We start from the raw sequence: 26,274 nt of genomic DNA, 5'->3' as shown, positions 1-26,274 counted from the left end.
TACCCCTAAATGTAATCTGCTTCCTTCTCTTGTAGCTTTTAAAATTCTCTCCTTATTCTGTATGTTGGGCATCTTCATTATAATGTGTCTAGGTGTGGATCTCTTATGATTTTGCACATTTGGCGTCCTGTAGGCTTCTAGGATTTGGGATTCTATCTCATTCTTCAAGTCTGGGAAGTTTTCTCATATTATTTCGTTGAACAGATTGCTCATTACTTTGGTTTGGACCTCTAAACCTTCCTGTATCCCAATGACTCTTAAGTTTTGTCTCTTTATGTTATCCCATATTTCTTGGATGTTCTACTCATGGTTTCTTAACAGTCTGGCTGAGTTGTCTATGTTCTTTTCAAGTTGAAATATTTTGTCTTCATTGTCTGATGTTCTATCTTCTAAGTGTTCTACTCTGCTGGTAGTATTGTCATTTGAGTTTTTAATTTGGTTTATTGCTTCCTGCATTTCTAGGATTTCTGTTTGTTTGTTTTTATATCCTCTATCTCCCTGTATAGTTTTCTTTTGCTTCTTGGATTTGTTTATGTAATTCATTGTCAAAATGACCTTTCATTGTCTGATTTTGCTGTCTAATGTCTTCCTTGAGACTCCAGATCATCATGAAGCATGTATATCCTGAATTCTTTATCTGACATTCCATCTACTGCACATATTACCTCTTCTAAAGTTGAGTTGACCTACATTGCTTGTGGTCCTTTCTTTCCTTGTCTTTTCATACTGCTCGAATTTCTTTCTGGTTGGTGAAACTATTGTGTTATTGAATTTTCCCCCTATATATTTATAGTGCTCTTGTATAGTTGCAAGGTCTCCCTTTTCTGGAGAAAGACAATGTAAACAGTTCTCAATATCAATAGTCCATCATCTAAGCACACGTTTTCCTTATTACTACATTTATATCTAGACTCTATGTCTACAAATGTTGGTTACGATTATCGTTTACAAATATAGTCATTAGTTTCATAAAAGGCATACCATTTCTGGTAGCTTGAAGAAAACTGGATTTCAGGTGTAGGATGTTATGTTTATGGGGAAAGGATAAAGGGTATGGGGTTAATCTAACTTAGTATATTTGGAGAGCTCTAACCAATAGATGGGTAATTTATGGAAGAATGTATAGATTCAAATTTCTATCTGTGTTTATAAGATTACCCTACTTATGAATAGTAAAATTTAGGGGGTTGCAAGTGGGATAGAGGGAGTAAGAGGGAGGAAAAGAGATATCAAGCAAAGGGAGAGAAAAATTGAGCGGGAAAAAGAAAATACGAGAAAAAGAGAAGGAATAAAAAGGGGGAAGGGAGGTGAGGCATATGCAATTCCTCTATAGTATATTATTCTGGTGATTCAGTTGTTAAAGACCTTTTCATGTATAATTTTTGGTTTCACATATGTTGAGGTTTCATAGACCCGAGGGGGAAGGGTAGAGGAGACTGGGTAAATGGCTGAAAAGAGAGAGAGAAGAGAGAAAAAGAAAGAAGAAAGGAAAAAAATATATCTCTCAGAACTCTGTTTTCATTTCTTCCAGTTGGTGGCATTGTCTATTCCTAGCTTGAGTCTCTGGGTTCAGGATGGTGGTGGTAGTCAGTGTGAGAGGACTTGAGCTTCCACCTGTGGCCTCTCTACTCTTATTCTCTGAGATGTAAACCAGGTGCCTGAACCGCTGCAGAACTGCACTGGTAGCCACGCCAGTCAACCGGTTGGTGGGTTTTAAGGGTTGGTGGGATTTTCCAAGATGAATTCCATCAGTTTTTCTCATAAGGTGTTTGATGAGGTGGGGTGTTGGGGAAACCTTATTTTTGTCAAGAGCTCGGTCAGGTAACCCCACGGGCGGGTGGCAGGGCCCCTCCCCCAGTCGGAGTGGTCTGTGTACCTCACTGGCGGGAGGCTGGGCTCCTCCAACTGGGGAGGTCTGTCTACCGCTCAGGCGAGTCGCTGGGCCTGTTCTACCTTGCAGGAAGCGGCAGGGCCCCTTGTCCAATAGGGGTGATCTGTCTACAGTGTTTGGGGGGGGACTGCTGAGCCTGTTCTCCAGGTTGCAGGTCTGCCTACCTTGCAGGCGCGCAGCAGCTGTGTTCCTCCTCCAATTGGGGTGATCTGTCTATCATGCTGGCAGGCCGCTGGGCCCCTTCTCTGGGTTGCGTGGTCTGCCTACCTTGTGGACAGCGGCTGTGTCCCTCCTCCAATGGGAGTGATCTTTCTACTAGGCCAGCAGGCTGCTGGGCTCCTTCTCCGGGATGCTCGGTCTGCCTACCTTGAGGACAGCAGCTGGGCCCTTCCTCCAATTGGGGTGATGTGTCTACCACGCTGGCGGGCTCCTGGGTCTGTTCTCTGGGTCGGTCGCAGGTCTGCCTACCTTGCAGGCGCGGGCGGCAGCTCCCTCAAATTATTCCTGAAGAAACTATCTGCATGTTATCAATTTTATTCTCTATAATAAGGCCGAGTGATTATTTCAAAATTTAAGTATGTTTATCTCACCTCCCTGCATTAAAATATTGAATGATACCTATAACTTGTGCGATAAAATTTTAAGTCCTTAACATGCTTTATGAGTAAGGTGACTGTACATACTGCATTGCCCAAAGCCACTATGCCATGAGGATAACTGAAATAAACTGTTACCAGTATCTCTGTCACTCATGGAGATACATTATTTGGACAACAAACTTATCCTCATACCACTGTAAGACTTTTCATGATCTACTTTGTTTTTATATCTTAAGTCTTATCCACAAGAATATCTGAGAAAACAACTTAAAGGAGGGAAGATTTATTTTGGTTCATGGTTTCAGTCCATGGTCAGCAGGATCCATTTTCTTTGGGCCGGTGGTGATGCCGCACATCATGGTAGTGTGTGGTGGTAGAACAACAGGATAACATGGTAGGGAGAAAGTGGTAGAGCAACACTGATCCTCTCATGACTTCTAGGAAGCAGCAAACAAAGAGAAAGGGGCCAGGGACAAGATGTACCCTATGAGGACATGCCTCTAGTGGCCTGACTAGGCCACACTCCTAAGATTTCCACCTCCTCCCAATAGTGCCACCAGCTGGGGACCAAACCTTCCACCCAAGGGCCTTGGGGGATGTTCCAGATACAAACTGTAACAAATGTATTGGCAAGTGTTTCCTTTGCCTGGGGCTACTTCCCTTTATTTTCACAAGATACATCTCTGATGCCAAATTCTCTAATTAAGTGTTTTCTGTTCATCTAAAATATTCAAGTCTCCCTACATTATGATGCAGCTTTTCTTTGTAGGGTATTTATCACCATAGTAATTTTAATTTTTTGGTTAGTTTGTTAACATCTGCTTTCCCTATTAGAAACTTAGTAGTGTATAGCCCCGTGAAAATGCTTTATACATACAATTAATACAATTTTTAAACCTTAATCCTTGGTAAAATGGTTAGCAAAAATAGAATTTTACCTATTATATATGAACTAGTTTCTATAATCACTTCCTTGCATTATCATTAAAATTATTTGCTATTTTTTTCTTTTTCCACATGCATGTGGCAAATTCTAAAGCCTGTAGAAAATCAAACAACAATCCAATTCCCAGTAGGTTTTGGTGGCATGAGGCAATGTCACTGATTCTCTCATCTTTTAAAAAAAACTATTTCCATAGTTTTAAAAATTTTAAGATTTGAAAATAATCATTCTGGCCTCTTTTTAAAGTGATGGGCTGAGGCTAGAGGAGGTAGGAATTGGGGTGCGGCTTTTTGGTTATATATTTTGTTTCTGGAGAGTGGAGAGACACTCTCTCACTCTCTCACTCTCTCTCTTTTCTCTTTCCCTCTGCCTCCCTCTCCCTCTCTTGTTCCTGATCATCTTGTAAGCTGTTGCCCTCTGACATGCTCTTCTGTCATGATTTCCTATCTCATCTCAAGTCCTAAGGAATGGAGTTGGCCTTCTATGGACTAAGAACCGAAACCACAAGCCCTCAAATAAACTTTTCCTCCCCTAAAATTGTTCTGCTTGGGTCTTAGTAACAGCAGCAAAGAAAGCTGATTAAAACAGGCCCAAAGCAACGTAGTTGACCCACCATGGACTAAATCTTTGGAACCATGAGTCCAAATAAACATTTCTTGCTCCAAGTTATTCTTGTCAGGTGTTTTAGTCACAGAGATAAAATCCTGACTAATACATTGGCAAAGACAAAACTGATTCTTATCATTATCTTGATCAACCTATCAGGATGATTTAAATAGATGATCACTATGTCCTCTTTGAAACATGTTCTTTACTTGTATTCTGAGACTCCACATTTCCCTGGGTCTTACTTTTTCATCATTAGCAACCTCCTCTCAGTCTCATTTTCCAACCTCTTATTATTTGAGTACCCAGAGCCTACTCCACAGATTTTTTATCTTCTTTGTTTATGCTGAGTCCCTCAGCAAATTTCTTTAGTCATATGGTTTCTAAAGCCATCTGCACTCTAATGGGACTCTACAAATTATATCTCCATATAGATGATCTCTTTGAACTTCAGATTCCCATATTCAAAAGAACACTTGGCATCTATAATGGAGATTTAATGGCCTTATCAAATTTAACATGTCTAAAATAAAATTCATTACTTTTCCCCTAAAGCATATCCTTGTATTGCTTTTTTCTCAATAATTGCTAAATCCATCCTTCCAATTTGCTCATGCCAAAACATCTTTTGCTCCTCTTTACTTTTTAGTTAATATCCATTCTCATTCTAATTGTAGGTTTTATTGATCCAATTTTCAAAATACATCCATATTTCTACCATTACCATATAGTATGAGCCACTATCTAATATCAATAGATGTTTTGCAATAGCTTCTTTACTGGACTTTTGTGTTTTTATCTTCCTGCATACTCTCCTCTATACAGACTCTAGAATGATTCTTGAAAAAAAGAGCTGTATAGTCACTCTTCTGTTTAAAATCACCACAACTGCACACTTCACTTAAAAGAAAAGCAAAAATTCCCCGGACATTGCACAAGATCTAGACTCTGACATCTGTGGTATTTGTGAGCACTATAAAATATTCATAAGAGCGTGTCTTGTGGCCCAGGATGATTCTCCGCATTTAGTTATATTAATTCTCCCCTTCTTTCCTCACATGTTCACTCAAATGTCAGTTACCAATGAGAAATAGGTTAATCAGGCATTTAAGAATAGGAGCTCCTCATCCCCTTTCCTTATTGTTTTATCAAAACAATAATTACAATTTGAATACTTTATTATTAAATTATGTATTTATTTACTGTCTATCTGGTTCCACAATGAGATTAGGATTTTTTTCTTTGGTTTTTCTATTTCCTTTTCTTATATTCCTCAAATTTAGAAAAGTTCTGCCACATAGAACTCAACATACTTACTGAATGAGTTAATGAATAAATAACTAAGTAAGCTAATATAGAAGCTTAGATCCACTGATTGATATAGCTGGTTTAATTGATCCCAGACCATTAACTGTGGCTGCTATAGATTTTTCAAAACACCAGGCATGAATTTTAAGGTAGGCAATTGAACAGGCAAGCAGGTAATTTGGTTGCTGATGGGACAGGAAAAGACTTTAGTCATTTGAACATTGCAATGTGAGGCTTAGGGTAAATCTGGAAGGAAAGGCAGAGAGACTTAGTATTGGGTAGATCTGCACAGTGGGTCACAGAGGACAAACTTTTATTCTCATTATGTTAGTGACAGATTACTTACTTGCACTGCAGACATAGGATGGAATGTTAATTTTGTGGCATTACCACTGGGGAGACTTTCCAAGATCTCATTGTGTGATTTAGAGCTAATCATTTTCTGAAGATGATGTGGGAGTTCAGGATCAGTTTGACACAGTCATAGATATGTACTAGAGCCCAAAGCGGATGACGGGGTGACTGTATTAATAATAACTATAGTTAGTTTACTCTAAATGCTGCCCCAATACTCTGGACAGAATGCTGGGCAGGTAGTATTTATGTTCTTTAAATTCACATTTGATGTATAATAGCTTATTGCAAAAACATAGGCTTGAAAGAACAGGGCTGCAAAGGTTAAAATCCAGAAAGATTTAATTTGGAGAATTTAAATGCATGCACAATGATTTGCAGGTGCGTCCTAGCTGTCGAAATAAAGGATTCTACCACTCATGGAATGTAAGACACACATAGAGATTACAAGTTAGTATAGAGTTGTATATCACTAGATTATTTAGTAAATAGTTTAAAAGATTTGTACTATCAATGTGTAGTTATTTTAGAGATTACCTAAACATCTAAGTTATATATGCCCTTTATATTCCTCAAAAATGGGAAGGAAAAAAAGGCAAATTGGAATGTCTGTTGGTTACCATATGGTAAATATATTAGTGGCCATTGCATCTTACAGGGTGCAGTCAACACTTGTTGCACTTTGGGGGAAAAAAATCCCTTTGTCTATATAGTAAAGATAGAGTAGAAATACAAGTGGATGCAGGAAGACCAACTTGGGGTTTATTTCGTTAGTCCAGTTTAGAACTGAGGGATACTTATCCGAAAATTGAGTTAATATATATATGTACAATTAGATAGCTTTGATAGATACTAAAAATTAAAATTGACTAAACTTAGTACTGGATTCCTTGCACATGGTGTAGAGAGAGGGAGGTGTTGTTGATGGCAAACTTCTAATTTAAGCAATTGAATCAATGTTGATGACATTCATAAGGAGAAGGGCTGGTGAGGACAAGTTTGTATGTGTGTGAAATTGTAAATTTGGTTTGGAATCTGAATTTGAAATAACTCTGAGATATCCTATTTGAACTAATGAATATAAAATTGGATATATAGATTTGAAATTCTAAGGTGTCTTACTACATAAATTTGAAAGTCGACTGTTTATAGATAGAAATTGGAGGCATGCGAGCTAAGGAAGGCAGGGGACTCTTATTTTAAAATGCGTAAAATATGGTGGCACAGGCCTGTAATTCTAGTGGCTCTGGAAATGGAGGCAGGGGGATTGTAAGTTTAAAGTCAGCCTCAGAATCTTAGGGAGGTGCTCAGTAGTATAGCAAGACCCTATATCAAAATGAAAAATAATAAAAAAAAAAAAAGCTGAGAATGTTGTTCAGTGGTTACATCCCTGTGGGTTCAATTCCTGGTACAAAAAAAAAAAAGAAAAGGTAAAGATAAAAAGAAAAAACTCACATAATGAAAATGATCTAATATCTAATACCTAGAACTGGAGTCAATAAATTATTTTCTGTAAAGATCCAGGTAGTAAATAATTTAGGTTATGTAGACCATATTGTCTCTGTCAACATTGGCCAAGGACAATATATAAATGAATTAGCATGGCTGTATTACAATAAAACCTTATTTATAAGAATCAGGGGCTTGTGCTCCATTAAAACCTTATTCACAAAAATCAAATATCAAGGTGGATTAAACTCATCAGCCATAGTCTGCTGACTTATGAACTAGAATCCTGAATCAATATATCAGTTAAGTAAAAATGAAAAACTGAGAAAACATGGAAGAGGGTAGAGAAAAGTCATTTAAGGGTTGTTTCAGAAAATCAGATGAAAGATCAAAGAAATCTAAAAATAAAAGTCTTATGAATGAACAAATTCCAATGAAATCAACTACATGCTTAGTCATTAGCAATGTGTTTAAAAACTATTTTAAAGATAAAATAGAGTTATAACAATGAAGTCTCAACGAAAGAGTGGAAAGGTGGGAGATGGACACCATTAACGTATGTGTCTTCAGGAGATTTAGATATGAGAGGAGGGCAGAGGTGAAATTTGCTTTGAAAGGAAAGTATTTTCTCACAGTGGATGCAAGTTGGACATAAGTGGAAAATCTGACATTACATTCATGTTTGTGTTCCATAATTCCATCTCCATACTTCATTTTTCTCTCTAGTTTATACTATATAGAGGCTTTGGGAATGAATGGTACTGCAGTTGTAGATTACAGCATCAATGTTCAGTGAGGCCCTCTTTTCCCCAGCTCCACACATCTATACGGTGTTCAGACCATTTATAGGAAAAAATTTCTGTAGGACACATGAGAGGAAAGTCTTTCTTTTTTTTTTTTTTAAATTTCATTGACCAAATGCTCTTCCAGCTGCAAGTGTTCTATAAGAAACTACAGAGTGAATGGATTTTATTAAGTTTTATTTTAATTCCTTAGTAAAAGTAAAAGAGCTTTCAGCTGGCACACCTTGTGGTTCTGAAACCTAGTTAAACTTGGTTTGTAGCTTTGAAAATCTTGAGGTACCCCTGTAATTTCCATAAAATACCCTGCACTAACTTGCCTGTGTAGTTCTCTGTCTCCACCGCACTCTACACCAACCTGGAAGAAGTAAACAGCTATTTCACTATTTTCCATAAAAGATTGTTTGCAACAATAACTTTATAATTCCAATAGTTTTCTGGAAATAACTACTTTCCAAAGCCTCACCTAGGAGTTTCAAAATTCTGAAACCTGGAGAGGTAAAATGTAGTAATTAGCTTTATTATTTTCTTTTTTATTTTAATCAGTTTTAACCTATTTTGCTTATTTCTTGATAAGCATAACTGGAGCAAAAAGCCCAGTTTTCCAACTATCTCAAGATAAGTGCTTTTTGAGAACATTTTCCTACAAAGTTATTCCTAAGAGAGAGGGTGTGCAAACTACCAAGAATGTAACAAATTTATCTCATTTACTTTGTGTATTCTCTTCTTTGAAAAGGATTGTGCACAGGTTGTATGATAAGGTTCTTAGCCAGATTTTGATCTTATTAGGAAAGCAGGCCAAATTCCTACTAACATTTATCTTTCAATTAAAAATGTAAATTAAAGACCTATGTACAAAATTGCCAGTCTGCCTGAATTTTATTCTCTTCCTTAGAGTTTGGATTATTTAAAGAATTAATTCAACATTTTATAGTGTCTAAAACACTTCTAATTACAGGTAATCACTGTCCCCTCACCCTTGTTACATAGCAACTTAATATCACCTAATGACAATAGGTACTTAAAAATATTTAGTTTATAAGTTATTTAGTATAAATATTTCAGTTTAGTTCATAAGCTATAACTTTATTCTAGCTCTAGAGACAAAGGACTATTTAGAATCCTAATTTATTTGAAAATTCTAAATACATGTCTTAGACAAATTTATACTGAGTCCACACTTGAAAAGTTTTATTTATATATGATAGAATGTCACTTTACATCTCTGTGATAATGCTTCCAAAGCTTTAATTGCAAAACAATTATTTTTAGGATTCCATTTTATGTCACATGATGTTCTTACATTTGTTGCCAATCCCCTATGTGGAATGGATACAAGATTGTTGTGCCATTGAGTTAGGACTAACAATTTCAATGCCAGAATTAGAATTAAAAGAGAAATATAAGGGCTGGGGATGTGGCTCAAGTGGCAGCGCGCTCGCCTTACATGCGTGCAGCCCGGGTTCGATCCTCAGCACCACATAAAAATAAAGATATTGTGTCCTCAGAAAACTAAGAAAAATAAATAAATATTAAAATTCTCTCTCTCTCCCTCTCTTAAAAAAAAAGAAAGATAACTATATGTTATAGTAAAAGCAATGGATTTAGAAAGGTAAAATATAGTAATTAGCTTTATTATTTTCTCAACTGCTTTAGGAAAAATATGATCAAAGACTCATGGGTCCTTGGCAATATTTTGGAAAATGTCCAGTTTCTACAAATTAGAGTTGGAGGAATGGATGACTACACCATGCTTTTTTCTCCTTAATATTGACCTGACCAGCTATATTGGAATATTGACTATCCTCATCATTTTTACTATATTTGAGAGATTTTATATTCTATAAATAATTCCACAATAAAGATTATAGCAAATGAAGATGAGACAGAAGAAGTACCCAACAGTTCCAGAGAACCAATTTTAATAACAACTAACATTGGGACAAGTAGTCTAAATGAAAAAAGAGTCTTAGAGTACATTGGACTCACTGAGGGGCTTCAAAACCTTAAAACCTGGAATCTGTCAAGACCAATTAAATCAGTTATCTCTCTGAGGGGAACTCAAGTATGGATATACTTCTAAAAGTTATAGCTAATTCTGATATGGAATTAAGATTGCAAATCACAAATTTAAGGACTGAATAAAAAAATGTTGTTATAAGCATATGTGAGAAAGAATTTGGTATTATGCCTATTATCTTCTCACTTGAACAGCTTTTACATGTTTCCTCTTTTAACTAAAATCAGTCCTTAAAGAATATTGACCTGATGCTTACAAATAAAACCAGTGAAATTTATTGAGATAATTTTATGGTAGCAGGAAAAATGTGATGTGTTATAATGATTAATCAACCTGAAACATACAATTGGAGAACTCTGTAATACTAATTAATGATTAATCAACCTGAAACATACTGATTGGAGAACTCTGTAATGCTAATTAATATTTTAGTTTGGATCTTTACTTTAAAAAATGGTTAAACTGAAAAGAATGTAAATAACATCTTTCTAAATTATCAACATTATCCAAGTCTTGTTCTTTCAAAAGGTTATAATCAAGACTTTTAGTCAGATTTTTATGCTCCAGGGTTTATTGAAACATGATTTATATTTTCCATGAAACACTAACACTAACTACCCATTAATGTGAATTCATGACCCCTGCCTGAGATATACAGAATAATAATCTCTGAGGGAGAGGCTTTGTAGCTTACATTTATACACAAAGTTCCCAGAAGATATGGGTGTGCACTAAATATTGTAGCATCATTGCCTTCCCTCTAATGTAAAAGTCAAGAATTAACTTCTAACACTAGAATTCAGTGTTTTTATGCCATACTAGGCCAGAAGAGGGCAGCAGAAAGCTGGCATTTATGGAAAAGAAGTGAAGACTTGAGGGACCTTGGAAGTCACCTAGGATTTGAGGTAACACACTTCCTGGGAAGTGGGTGAAAGTTTGTAACCCTAGTGAAGAACCCAAGGTGTTGGTCTATTGTGTTAGGTGCTTGGAGAGCTTAAGGAGAGAAGAGTTAATTCAAAACCATATGTCAAATTGGAAAGCAAGTCAACTGGAAAACATTCCTGAGAAATATTTTTTTTTCCAGACCCTGCATAATCCCAGAAGAAAGAAGAGAGGAACAAAAAATAAAACAAAACAAATAACAACAAAAAGTGATTAACACAGAAAGAGGCTGAAGAAAAAAAAACTACAAAACAAAAACAAAAACACAGGGGGGGCTACATTGGATAATTGGAAAATATAAATCTATTTATATGTTAACCAAGTTCTTAAAGAAAGACACTGCATTAAATTTCAAGGGACTTTGATTAACTTCTGACTTAAAAGCTGGTAATGCAGAGAAAGTAAAAAATCAAAACCTCAACAAAGATTTTTAAAATTCTCATTGTATAAACGAGCTAGAAAATTTTATTTATGCTTAATTAAAATAGTTTCTTAAAGTTTATTCTCTAGATATGGAGTCTGTTGTTGAATCTCAGCAACATTTACCATGTCAGTTTCCAGGTTACCTACACCATTTGTCAAGACAGTAACCTCTACCTAAACACTTGGTGTTCTATTCCTTTATATTTCGTACTTACATTTCTACATTTAACTTTTATGTTTATAATGTGTCTCCCCCCCCATTCTCTTTACCTCTGTGCATAAATAGCAACTTCTTTTTTTGTGGAATGAGTACATATTGTCTAGATATCTGTAGTAAATGTAACATATCTTGCTGGAATATGTTCATGAAGTTTGTCAGCACTGAGCTATTATTCTCCCAGTAATAACAATTCAATTGAAGTTATCAGTATATTGTCTTTTTTGGGGGGGGATAGGGGGAGTGTACTGGGAATTGAAGTTAGGGGCATTCAGCCACTGAGATACACCCCCAGTCCTATTTTGTATTTATTTAGACACAGGGTCTTTCTGAGTTGCTTAGTGCCTCACTTTTGCTGAGGTTGGTTTTGAACTTGCCATCCTCCTGCCTCAGCCTCCAGATTCACTGAAAGGTAAGTTGTCTTTTAAGGGAAGGAAAATAAGTTCCTTCTTTCACTCACCCCAAGCCCTCTACCAGCAGTTAATTGTTTCAGATGTTTCTTCTTGCCAAGGAAAATGATGGGCCAATTTTGCTTCAGCATCTTGGCTGTTACAACTTATGTTGTCACATTTTAATTCTCGTATTTGATATTAGATACATTCTATAGACACATGAGAACTCTATTTCATATACTCAACTCCTTTAATCTAGTGAAAAGTAGCCTAATTCAGAATATTACCAAAAATAGAAACACAGGAGTGAATAGTTATATACTGTCAGGAATTTGAATGATTCATAAATACATAACCTTTCAATTGTAATTACAACAAAAAATAGTCATTTAAGTCTCTGACCAGTATTTGTTCTACAATGTTAACATATGGCCAAAAGATAAAATATATTTTATCTTTTATTCAGAAATGAATTTGAAGGAAAGAATGAAAGTACAGTTTTTAAACAAAAGGAAGAGTTTTTACACAATAATCAAAATAAATTATAAATATTTTACTGTGAGTGTGATTAGGAAAGAAAAATTAGGAAAAAAAATGGAATTTTTTTTTCAGAAATGATTAATAGCCCATTAATCCTCAGGTTAAAAGAAAAGTTACTTAAGTGAAGTGTTTATATATGATCTCAGAAAAATGATTCACATGGGTAAAAAGTAACCTGTAATTGCCATAGTATATCATTCAACCATAAGATATTCTAAAGATATTAAAAACTACCTTATTAAAAGTGAAACAACTGAGATTTTTTACTAAGATTATCCTAGGAACAAACATATGTGTGTGCCTCAAGGGAAAATAAGGCAAATGAAATTTTATTAGACTGAATTATTCTAAATGAAGAATTTAGGAGAATGTTGGAAGTTATAAGTAAACTATGTCAAGGAAAGAGTCAAAAATTGCTGCCCAAAGTATTTAGTAGTCATGGTATGAATACTGTGACCAAAAGACACAGAGGAAGAGAAGACTGAAGAATTAGTATCTCATATGTTTTCATTATGTTATTTTTATGTCATCAGTGCATTTCTTTTCACTGAATAATTAGGAAGCTAAAAATGCAAAGGGAGATAAATAGGATTGGCCACAATATGTTCTTCAAAAGACTCTTAAAATAATTATTGTATCAAAAAGAATAAAAAGTAGTAATTATTCTCAAATATAATATTAATACCACTTAGAATGATGATGGTTATACTGCTGTAGATCTTGTGGCCATAAGCACTAAACTTTTAGCAAGCAGATTAATTATATGTCTGTAAGAATTGTGAAGTTTATACAATTTACATTGTCTGAAAGGGGGAAGAGATGATATTGTAAAGCACAAACGGGACAAAAACAGGTAAGGCAATATTAAATAGAATACATGGTGATCTTCACCATGTGTCTGTCCGTTGGTCCATCCATCGATCCATCCATCCATCCATCCATTCATCTATCCATCGGTTTGACTAGTCATCTACCCATTTAAACATTCAGTATGGATGGAGACAATGGACAAGGACAAATGCAGTCTTGACTCCTCTTTGGAGATTTTCTATTTAAGGAAGGCAGTGGGTGTGAATGATGGATATAGAACAAAGAAAAGCACTATAGGAAAATACTCATTTGGATGCCAAAGTTTCCTACTATACCATATCTAATCTCGTTTTTAAAATATTCTGAAGTTGTTATTCAAATAACAACTAAAATAGCACTAAAAACATTCCTGACATTTTCTGATGGGAATTTTAACAAAGAAAATATTATAAGAAAAAATTTTTTAAAAAGTGACCAAAATAATTTTATGAGACATTTCTTCATATGCCAATTAAATTTTATTATTTTGATGATTAAAGCACATGTGAAATAATATAAAATATATTAAAGAAAGAAACTACCCAGATTACTTTGGTTCTAAGGAGCAATTATTTGAGCTACTGCATATTTATGTATATAATTATAGAATGTTGTGTTGGTTCAGGCAGAAGACTGATGATATTGTTTTCTGTATTCAGAAGTTAAATATGTTTAAAATGGCTGAGTGTCTAAGATGAGAAGGGGATGGACTCTTTTGGATTTCCATTGTCTGCTGGTCATAGTCACCATACGTAATACTGGAAATATTTCATCAGTATCCTCTTTCCTCTATGGATTCAGGTTAGAGTTTAATAATCAGAGGAAACAGCTCATGAATTGGAAAGCAGAGAGAAGCACTGGTCATTGTTTTAAGGAGAACATGGTTGTCAGACATGGTGACTTTGCAAAATACAATAGTTTCATCTAGATTTGGTGGCTTCACGAACTTTTCTACCAGTCATGTACAATAATAATAGAAAGTATGTAGAACTCTCTATTATCTGCCTTATTATCATTATTAATTTGGTGGCTAGACATTTTCTCCCCACCCTGGAGTGGTGTTTCAATTTATTCAAGTGTATGAGGCTAAAATAGAAATGACAATTTTAATAATTCTTTGGTGGTAGCCTTCAGGATCTTTATTCCTCCAACCATTGAACATTTTTGAAGAGTCATCTACTCATAATAAAGTCCTTTGTCTGCAGTACCTTTGATTGGCTCTGTTTTACTGTTCAAGAACAGTGCCAAGCTATTCCACATTGGAGCATCAAAGGGAAAAAACATCAGTAGTACTGATCCAGACTGTCCAATTTCAGTGCTTTAAAAACATCATGATTTTTTTTTCATCAGCTTAATTTCTTTAAACATTACTTTAAAATATTAATTATTTCAAGTACTGCTCTTGAGGAGAGTACCTCACTTGTCTTATTTTTCAGTATATGTCATGTGAAGTTGTATCAGTATTCATTACTTCATGCTTACCATCTGCAGTCAAGGAATGATAACAATGAAGTGGACCACAATAAAGTGTAAAATATATTCCTGAAGAGTATGAATGTATACAATTCTGAGGTAAGACAGTGAATGCTATTGGCATGTACATTGTTCTTTGTCAGGGTGAAAGCAAACTTTTCTGGTGGTTTTCTGATGGTGTGGGTGTGTGTTTGATTACTAGTTGCATCCCAATGAACAGGAATCTGTTTACTTGCTCTAGTAAAGCTTCAGCAAAGAAATTGTAACTGGAAAAGGAGTTGAAAATGGAGTTCAACCATGGTTAAGATCACTGTGATCCACTGTTCCTCTCCAGTGTCTATCCGTCTTCCTCACACAATGGTAAACTGAATGGAGTCAATCCTTTCTCTTTTAAGTCTGTAATGGTGGCATACAATTTTACTGTCTTTCCAGTTGTGTAGCATTTGTTTTGGTTTAATGTTTTTATAGGGAGAAGTGATTCTAATGCTGTTGTCTGGCAAGTTATATCAGAGTAGCTCTTATGCCACTGGTCTAGGCACGTTAAGAGAATTCTTTTAGTTGTTCAATATATATTTTGGTTGTGTTGTGCAACTGATAAAAGAATCACAGAACGTATTTGGGGGTCTCACTGAATCTACCATAAAATGAACTTAAAGTAAAAATTTTACTGATAATCTAGACCATAAGCCCCTACTTGGAGTAATAAACCAAAGTGGCCTATTTTTGGGTGGAAGCAGGGGACTGAATCCAGGAGCGCTTTACCATTGAACTATATCCTCAGCACTTTTTATTTTATTTTATTCTTTTATTTTAAGACAGGGTCTCATTAGGTTGTTAGGGCCTCACTAAGTTGCCCAGACTCACCTCAAATTTATGATCCTCCTGCCTTAGCCTCCTGAGTTGCTGGTACTACAGGTGTGCACCACTGTGTCTGGCTCCAAACTGGCATTTTGAGTCCCAAAGAATTAATATGTTTTGAGGGCCAAATCCAGTAATTTCCAAAACGGTTGGAAATTTCCCTTTCTCTAATGAACAATCATCTTGCTGTGACTCCCTCTTGTGGTGATTCAAGTCTTTAATTTGGAAAAATAAAATCTATATATCTTTTTTTTTTTTAATTTTTGTTATCTACAATTCAAGTAAAAATTTACTAGACTGTAAATCTACTTCAGCCCAAAGGACTCCAATCACTGTGAATACCACTCCAACCCCACTACTCATTATAGTACCCATAATCATCTTGTCTGATTTCCTTCATGTGTAAGTCAAACCTAAGAGAACTTTCATGTAGGAGCCTGGCCTGCTTACCAGGGCCTCCTCCTGTGGAAGGTTATGGCCTCTAACCTTGTCTTCTTTGTCCATTTGTCTTCCCTTATTAACTTCATTGTTGTTAAACTTCTACTCCTCATGTCTTAATGGGGAACAGGTTTAGGTATGTGTTTAGCTATCATTTCTTCCCTAACCACTGGGCTAAATTGTTCTCCTCTCTTTATCAACTCCTTTTAAATCATTTTACCATAAGCTTTTTTCCTTTTCTACTTCCAGTAGTAAGTTCTTCCACAACAAAATGTAGATTATTTCTAAATTTAAAAATTATTTTTAACTGAGACATAAAAACATAAAAAAAGTCTAAATTTGGGGGGTATCATGTAATGTTTTGATGCACATGTAATGTTTACAGGTTAAACATACTGTCTCCTCAAACATGTTCAATATATATTGATGATGAAAGATATCAAAATCCTTTTTTTCTAGTTTTTAGTTTCTTATTATCTACTAATCACCCTCCTGTGCAATAGCACATAACAACTTCTTGCTTCATTTCTAAGTTTAGTTCTCATTGATTAACACTTCTCCATCATTTTCTCCCCTCCACATTCTTGAATTCTTGCCTAGGAGAAAGAATCAGAGAATGCCCTGAGAAAAAGGGCCACAGAATGCTGTTTTATCTCTTCATGGTTCTTATTTCTGGGGAATCTTGTCTGCAGAGACAAGACAATTCTAAGTTGATTTCTTTGGCTTCCTAAATTCTGAAACACAGACATTTATATATTTTCTAATTTCCAATCTTCTCAAAGAGAACACTGGCAGGCCACAAACATCTCCTTCATACCCAGAAACAAAGACATGCTTATCTTTTAAAGAAAAATAAAATATTTGTCATTAATTAAAAATTTCAAGCATTTTTTGTGTTAAAAGTTGCCATGCTTCTAATATCGTCCCATTTTGACTTATAAAGTGACCTTATAGACAAGAAGGCTGATGCCTGAAAATTTTGTTTTTTCATTTTGTAATTCACAAGTTTTCATTTTTTTTTTCTCATTGGCTTTTCCTTCTCAATTCACCCTCTCAATACACAGATTTGGGTTTTGGGATTTGGATATTTTAGTTTTATTTCTGCTTCCTTATTAATTATTTTTCCTGGTCAGTTTTTAAAATACAATTATTTAACTTGAATTTCTCATATGTGTCCTCTACATCTATATTCTACTTTATTGGTTATTGCATTTCTTTTTTGTTTTAGTCAGTTTTTTTTGTTGCTGTGACTAAGAGATTTGACCAGAACAACAGTAGAGGAGTAAAAGTTTATTTGGACACTTACGGCTTAAGAGTTCTCATTCCATATACATCCAGCTCTATTCCTCCAGGCTCCAGGTGAGGCAAGACATCATTGTGAAAGAGTGTGGCAGAGGAAAGCAGCTCACATGATGATCATTAAGCAGAGAAAGAGACTCTACTTGCCAGATACAAATATATACACCAAAGCCACACCCTAATTTCCATTTCCTCCTGCCTTCAGCCACCACTAAATTAATCCTATCAGGTATTAATTCACCGATTAGGTTAAGGCTATAACCCAATCGTTTCTCCTCTAAACCTTCTTGTGCTATCTCACATGTGAGCTTTTGGGGGACACTCCACATCCAAACCATAACATCTGTTCTTCTACTTTGAATTTTGGAAGAATTTTTCACCTCCCTTACTATATAGTTTAGTTAAAAATGTAAATGTTATGGTTTAGATATGAGGTGTCCCCCAAAAACTCATGTTGTGAAACAATGCAAGAAAGTTTAGAGGTAAGATGATTGGGTTGTTAAAGCCTTAACCTGATCAGTGCATTAATCTGCAGATAGGGAGTAACTGGGTAGTGACTGTAGGCAGGAAGGGTGTAGCTAGAGGAGGTGAATTCAGTGTTGGCATGCCTTTGGAGTTTAAATTTTGACCTTACAAAGTGAAGCTCTCTCTGCATCCTGGTGCCATTTCCAAACCCATTTTCCTCCATCACACTCTTCTAGCATGATGTTCTGCTCCACCTCGGCCTCAACACAATAAAGTTGGCTGTCTATGGACTGAGACCTCTGAATTGTTAGCCCCAAATAAACTTTTCCTTCTCTAAAATTGTTCTTGTCAGAGCAATTTGGTCACAGCTGTGAAAAAGCTGACTAAAGCAGTGAATAATAAAATATTAAGATGTTTTGTCTTTTACTTAATTATTCTTTAATGGGAAGAGATTTATCCCAGGAGTTTGCCAATAGAAAGGCAATTTGCATTGCTTATTTTCCCTTTTTAAGTCAGATAAAAAAACATTTGTTATAGCTAAAATGAGCATGTGGGATGATATTTCAGAGATATATCCAATGCCTGCACTTAGAATTCATTCAGCTGGTACAGCTCTACTGGGTTGAAGTGGGCAGTTACGTAACCTCCAATCTTGATTCTAGGACAATCATTTTGAAGGGCATACAAAACTGACACTTATTAGCATGAAGGCTACCAAAGTTCTTACTTTCCACTTCCTATATTGAATGCTTAGTGTATGTTAACTAAAAACTCGAAAAAAATATGCTGGTAATAATAAATCTTCTTCTCCTTAGCTACCTTTAATCCGTCAGTATTCCCATCCAATTTGTGTTCTAAGGTTTATTAAGAATTTCAATGTATAAATGACTATATGGGAGAGTAATATTGATGGACCACATCAAAAACCATTCTTAGACAAAATATAACATCCTTAATTTTATTGTCCGAATTTCTCATTGTTATGTAACTGGTTTTTTGAACAAATATGGAAACAAAAGGAAAAATCTTTTACATTTCTTTTATCTGGCAACTTGAATTAGAAGATGGAAGAGTATACTGGAAAGGACATCTTAATTTTTCTTTATATTCCATTGTTCTTTCTGTTATTATGGCTTTCTCCCACTACAAGAGAACTATCAATATTTTTTGATCTCTTCGGTGTCTTCACAGCTATTTTAATTAAACTTGACTCAAGAATTATTATATATAATTTTAAACTAGAAAACATTCCTATGATTATTATAGAGTTATAAAACTGTGGGTGCGTGTTCATTCTAATATTTTACTTTTAAAAAAGGCTATTTTAGAACTTTGTATAGCAGAATAACTATTTGAAAAATCAATGTTTAATTTTGCTCAGGTCTATTTCCATCATGTGGGAAAAAGCAATATGCCATCTCCCTATTATACATTTTACTTGTTAAATACATGTCCCTCTGGTGGAAAATAAAGCTCCTTGAGTAAACTCTTGTGATGAAACATGGTATTCACAATGTTCAAAACAGGGCCAACATGTTTTATCCCACAAAAGGAAATTCACTGGAGGAATTTGTTATGGTTTAGATCTGCAATGTCTGTCAAAACTCATGTATTGGACAATGTAGCAATGTTCAGAGGTGAACTTATTGGATTATGAGCTCTGATCTCATCAGTGGATAAATGCATTTGGTGGATTAATAATTTGAATTGACTACTTTGAAATGCCGAAAACTATATTAGTGGAGCCAGGCTTGAGGAGGCAGGTCATTGGGTAATGTGGCCTTGGTGACTATGTGTTCCTGGACCCTTCCTATCTCTAAATCTTTATCTCTGCTTTCCAACACCCATGAGTGGAACGGCCCTCTATTAACTTTCCACCATGATGTTTTACCTCAACTGTGGCCCAGATTAATAAAGTTGGCTGACCATGGACTCAAACCTCTGAAACCATGCGCCAAAGTAAATCTTTCCTCCTTTGTGGTGTTCCTGTGAGGTATTTTGGTAACAGTGATAAAAGGCTGGCACACCCAGAATTATAGTCTTAATTTCCTCTTCCTCGTCCACAATGTCTGGGACCACTGGAAAGAATTGCTAAGAATAAAATAATAAATTCCATTAGTGGTGTTGGGCACTAAGAAGATGACTTCTTTTTATCTGACAGTCTAAATTAACTGAGGAACTTAAATTCATTTTTTTTCTTGGTTTTATTAGTTTTTTTCAGAAATATAGGAGATAAAATTAGTATGTTAAGCAAATAACTTGCAATTTAAAATTTTATACAGAAATTTTATTCCCCCAAAGAATAGCCATTTTATTATATTGAGGAAAAAAAAATCCATTCATCCTCATTTCACAGGAAGAGGGTGAACAGAGTCTGTGTGAGAATTTTTAGATAATTTATACAGTTAAAACTTGCAGGGCCATTTTTAGTTTTAAATATTGTTAGAGATAGCTCCCAAATGGGAACACTACCGTGTATGATCAGCATATCGGATCTTCTCTACTTTTATTTTGTGATCATTCTTTTTGATTTAAATTCTATTTTATTTTACATAAGATCACAACATAAGATCTACTCTCTGAGTACATTTTAATGTGTAGAACACATTATTTTTGCTAGGGGTACGATGTGGTAAAGCAGATCTTTAGAACTTCAGTGTCTCCTTGTTTCTCTGCCCCTTTAACCCCTAGCAACCCATTCTACTCTGTTCTGTGAACTTCACTATTTCAGGTGCCTCAAAATGTGTAATAATGAAATATCTATGTTTCTGTGACTGACTTATTTTGTTTTGCATAGTGTACAGCTATGGCATATTGTAGCATTTCCTTAGTTTTTGTAATGTGTCAATAGTATCCCATTATGTGTGTTATTCTTCCTTTAACTTTGTCTTGCTTTCCCCAGATCAACAGCTAAGGCAGTGTAGTGCTTGTGTTCAAGTAACCCTTATTTTATTCAATAATTGTTCTAAAGTACTGTTTTATTATTAGCTATTGCTGTTAATCTTTTACAAATTAAACTTTATCATATGTATGTATCTATAAATAGAAAAGCATATACACTTAGTTATGCATGTATGTATACACGGTTTTCTATTCTCCATGCTTTTAACTCTCTACCGGGGAACTTGGAACATATGCCTTTGGGTTAAAGGGAGCTATTATTTATATATATATTTTACAGTTCATTTGTCTATAGGCATTTAGATTATTTCCATATCTTGGCTAGTGTGAAGAGAACTTCCATGGATATAGAGGGATCAAAATACTCTGGAGATCCTGATGCTATTCTTTTGGGTAAATACCCAGTAGAGGGATTTCTATATCTTCTGGTAGTTCTATTATTTAACCTTTTAATTGAACATTGGTAATATTTTTTACAGTTTCTGAATCAATAGCTTTCCCACTGATAATGTTCATGGGTTACAATTTCTCCATATCCTTGCCAACACTGATTTTTTAAAATAATTGCCATTCTGGCAGATGTTATGTGATATCTCATTGTGGTTTTGATTTGCAGTTCCCTGATGATTAGTGATAGTGCATATTTTAAAATATACCTATTTTTATATCTTCTTTGGGAGAATTTGAGTCCTTTATTTTTTTGCGGCAGGTCATTCATTATTTCCATTATCAATTATAAGACTTTATATATTTTGGAATGTAATCATTTATTAATATATATAGTTTGCAAGTAGTGTATTGCATCCTATAGGATACTTTTTTACTCCCTTGTTTTGTTGGTTTTGATTGTTTTGTTTGCTGTATGCTAGATTCTAGTTACATTTAGTGCCATATGCTTATTTTTGTTTCTGTTGCCTTTGCTTTGGGTGTCATCTCCATAAAATCTTTGCCAAGATCAATGTATTTTTCTCTTGTATTTTTGCCTAATGGTTTAATAGTTTGGGGTCTTATGTGTCTTTCATCCATTTAAAGGTATTTTTGTATACGTTGTGAAATAAAAGATTTTTATTTTTTTCAAGTGGATATGCAATTTTCCCAACACTGTTGAAGAGACCCTCCTCTTTATACTGCTTATACTTGATCCATTGTTGGAAATCAGTTGACCACATAAGTGTGAGTTGATTTCAGGGATCTCTATTCTATTCCATTTGTTTACATATTATCTTTATGCATTATCATATTTAATTATTGTGGTTTTTGAACATACATTGATATTAGAGATTGTGACATTTCCAGTTTTGTACTTTTTACTCAAGTTTCCTTTGATGTTTATTCTTTTGACTCCTTGTTAATATTTAGAACTGTTATTTTTATTTATATAAAAAGTTCCATTGGTATTTTGATATAGGTCTCATTAAATCTGCACATTGCACTGGGGAGTATGAACTTTTTAACAACTTTATCTCTTGCAATTCATGGACAAATCCTTCCACTATGTCTTATTTAAGTGCTTTTATCAATTGCTTTGCACTTTTTAAAAATACATATCTTTCACTTCCTTAGTTTACTACCAGATATTTTATCTTTTTTAAAAAATAATTTTGAGAAAATTTTAGTATTATTTTTAATTGATAATCATTACTGTAAACGTGGTACCACACTTATGTGGTACAATGTGAAGTTTTGATACATGAATACAATATATAATTATTAAACTAAGGTGATTAACACATGCATTGCCTCCCTTAAATATAATTTGTTATGGTAAGAAATTTGAAATTTACTTTTTTGGTTATTTTATTCATTATAGTCACCCTCATGTGCTGTAGATCTCAAAATTTATTTTTCCTGTCTCTCTGAAACTATGCATTTCAAACAACAACTTTCCTTCTATTCTTTCACACTCTACCCTCAAATCTCTGGTAAACATCATTCTACTCTCTATTTCAAAAGTTAAATTTTTCTTTATTATACATATGAGTGAGACAGTGTCATATATGTCGTTTAGTATCTGACTTATTTTATTTACCATAATGCTGTATAATGTATTCATTGTCTGGATGTAGACACACTCAGGACATCATCAGTGAATACTGGCTTTTTTGTTTGCAATCTTTCTTAGTAATTTGATTTTATTATCCTATTCTATTCTGGATTGCAAGATTTCTGTTGAAAAATATGCTGACAGATATATAGAAATTCCTTTGTATGTGAATATTTACTTTTCTCTTGCTGCTTTCAAGAGACATTTGAAATTTTGCCATTTAGCAATTTTATTATAATGTGTGTCACAGTGATTTTCTTTGGATTTATACTACTGGTATCCTTTGAATGTTTTAAAAATGTGTATCAATTTCCTTCCCCAGATTTGGGAATTTATCAGCTGTTATTTATTTGATTAATTTTTCTGTCTCCTCTGTGTTTCTTACCTTCCATAATATGTATGTTTTTCTTTGTGGTGATATCCCATATTTCCCTTAAAATTTCTTATTGTTTATTATTATTTTTTTTTTGCTTCTGTGGCTAATCTGTTCATAATAAATCTTTTTTTTTTTTTTTGGTGGAGGGGTGTTACTGGGAATTGAACCCAGGGGCATTTAACCACCGAGCCACACCTCCTGTTTTATTTTATTTTATTTTTAATTTTAAGACAGAGTCTTGCTAAGTTGCTTAAGGTCTTGCTTTGAACTTGCCATTTTTCTGCCTTTCTGCTGAGTTGCTGGGAGTATAGGCTTTGTGCCAATGTACTCTGCTAATGAACTTTTTTTTTTTTTTTTAATTTGCTGATCCTTCCTTCTGCTTGATCTAATCTGATGTTGATCTTGTAAAATTTTCAGTTAGGTCATTGTACTATTCAGTTCTCTGGTTTCTATTGGGTGTTTTTTAAATACTTTCTGTATCTTTTTGAAATTCTCAGTTGACATATTGTTCTCTTGAACTTGATGAGCTTCCTCGTAAGAATTATTTTTATTTCTCAGGTAATCATATTACTATTTCACTAGGGTTAATTTGTGCAGGTTTATCTTGCTTCTTTGGGACATCTTTACCTCATTCCTCATTTTCCTTATTTGTGTGTGTGTGTGTGTGTGTGTGTGTGTGTGTGTGTGTGTGTGTTGTTCTCTGTACATTAGACAAACAGGAATCTCTCTCATTCTTTATCATCTGGCCTTATACAAGAGAAGACCTCTAATAATTCAGGTAGTGAGAGATTCTGGGGGACTCTACAAAATCTTTTCCTCCACAGGAAGAAGCAGACAGCTACAGCTATGGTTGCTCTGTTTACTCTGTGTTAAGCCAAAGAGGTAAAAGGCAAAGGAGCTATAGAGTCTCAGCCCAAATTTCTATTAGCACTCTCCTCCAAGTGTTCATTCTTTTGTTAATCCAAGGTTAGGGTATTTGATACACAAATAACCTTTTTATTTCCCCCAAATAAAAGCTGAGGGCTCTGATTTTTCACACACTTGTTCTGTGCTAAGCAGAGAGAAGCAATGGCATCTACCAGTCCAAGCCCCTGTCTTCTCCAGATAGTTAGACTGTTCCAGATCCATCAGAACTCCAAAAGAGGTAAGGTAAATCCAGTGCCTTGAGAATATCCTCAGAAAATTTAGGGCACTTACATGAACCAACCCCTTTTCTCCCATGGGTGAAACTGGGAGGGAGATTATCTGATCATATAGCACTGCTCTGTGGGGGAGGGTCTCTGATTAGAATGTGTCCCAATGATTCATAGCAATTTTAGTGAGCCTAGTTTATAAATTGCCTGGGTTTTATGAGCCTAAATAAAGTTCCAGTTTTTCATAAAGGAAATTTGTCAGTGAATTTTTGCTGAATCATTTTATTTATGAGAGAAAGAAGAGTGCAGATCTTCATACTCTACAACTGGGTACTTTCAATGATTCTTATATTAAGTTTATTTATTTATGAAAACAGGGATAAGAAAAATGATATGATGAATGTATCATTGTACACACTCATGCATACGTATGTATGCCTTCATATACATTTATATGACTGTATGTGTGAAGGTTATCTAAGAAAGACATTAAAGATGATAAAAGAGATCATAAGGAAGGTTGCATTTCTGGATATTATAGCCATGTTAGAAACACTTCTAACTTATAATTTATCTGATCATATCTCCATCATACATTTAGAAATTTTTTTGGTTTTGATTTTATGATTACGTTGCTATGTCAATACTGTAGTTGATTCTGTTACAGATAAACATAGCAAAGTTTTGTTTCTTTCATCTTATTACAAATGAGCACTTTGTGGCATAAATCAGTCAATACATGGCTATGGATCATTGCTCATTGACATTTCCGTGTGACATTAACCTTAAAATAATCACCTTGAAACAAAAGCCAAGCTGTGCAAAACCAGATGGGAACTAGATTTTTAAATAAATTCTTCTAAGATTTAATATATTCTTTCCAGATTTGGCTTATATTTATTTCATAAAACACTACAAAAAATGCTCAGGAATTTAAATTTTGACAAGTCACTCAGTGACAGAGAGACTTGACAACTTTAAGTAATTCAATTATCACATTGTAACAAATATTTCCTATATAGAATTTTCCCTTCCAATTTTTTGTTGTTTTCTTTACTAAATAGTCCATTTTTGTAATTCTAAGTGTTTTTAAGTCCTTACACACTCTTCCCACCAAAATTCATAATGCATTACATGATAACACTCTATTATCTTAGAGATTTGATTAATTTGAAAATTGAATGTGTTTTTCAATTTTGATGCCCTATTCTTCCATTAGTCAGTTTATCCTATAAATTCTGAGCTAAAAGCTACTCTATTTGCATATTTTAAATCATAGGAATATTACCAGAATATAAAATCTGAGATTAGAATCATGAGTGTGACTCTTGCTGAGAGGCAAAAACTACTGACCTTATTCACCCATGTACTTGCTGATTGATTTAATACAATTGAATTTATGTCACACAAAGATGATCATATTTTGGCCATATTAGCATCATTCTGATTTGTGAAAGAAAATAATTGATATTTTCCTCCTCTTTCTTAACCTAGTAAAATGCATAAATACTTAAAGCAAAGAGTATTTTAAATGTATGGATAGTCATAATAATAGTTGAAAGAAATAATGCTATTTTAATAGTCCCTGCTTACCTAATGCAATCTAGTCATGAAAGATAATCTTCTTATAAACTCAATCATAAGGGATCTGAAAAGCAGATGATTAAGATGATTTTAAAGTATTTCTTAGCCATGTGGGAATGTGTGGATTGGTAGAACCACTACTGACATAATGATGAAGTAAAATTCCATACCTATTTTTATTTGAAAGAAAGAGAAGGACAGAAGAATGGGAAAATGTGTAAGCTGGCCAACAACAGGGGCTGGAAAATAGGTGGGGATTTATGTATAAGGAACAGTTTTAGGTTCAGGCTGCTTTTAACATTAAGAATGGCATGGAAAATTAAGTCTATTTTTGGAGCAAATACTTTCTAATTTTTAAAAAGATGGCATT

Source organism: Ictidomys tridecemlineatus, chromosome 5, assembly GCF_052094955.1.
Source record: "Ictidomys tridecemlineatus isolate mIctTri1 chromosome 5, mIctTri1.hap1, whole genome shotgun sequence".
NCBI classification, from domain to species: Eukaryota; Metazoa; Chordata; class Mammalia; order Rodentia; family Sciuridae; genus Ictidomys; species Ictidomys tridecemlineatus.
The sequence above is the reverse complement of the archived record's forward strand: the minus strand, read 5'-3'. Positions refer to the sequence as shown.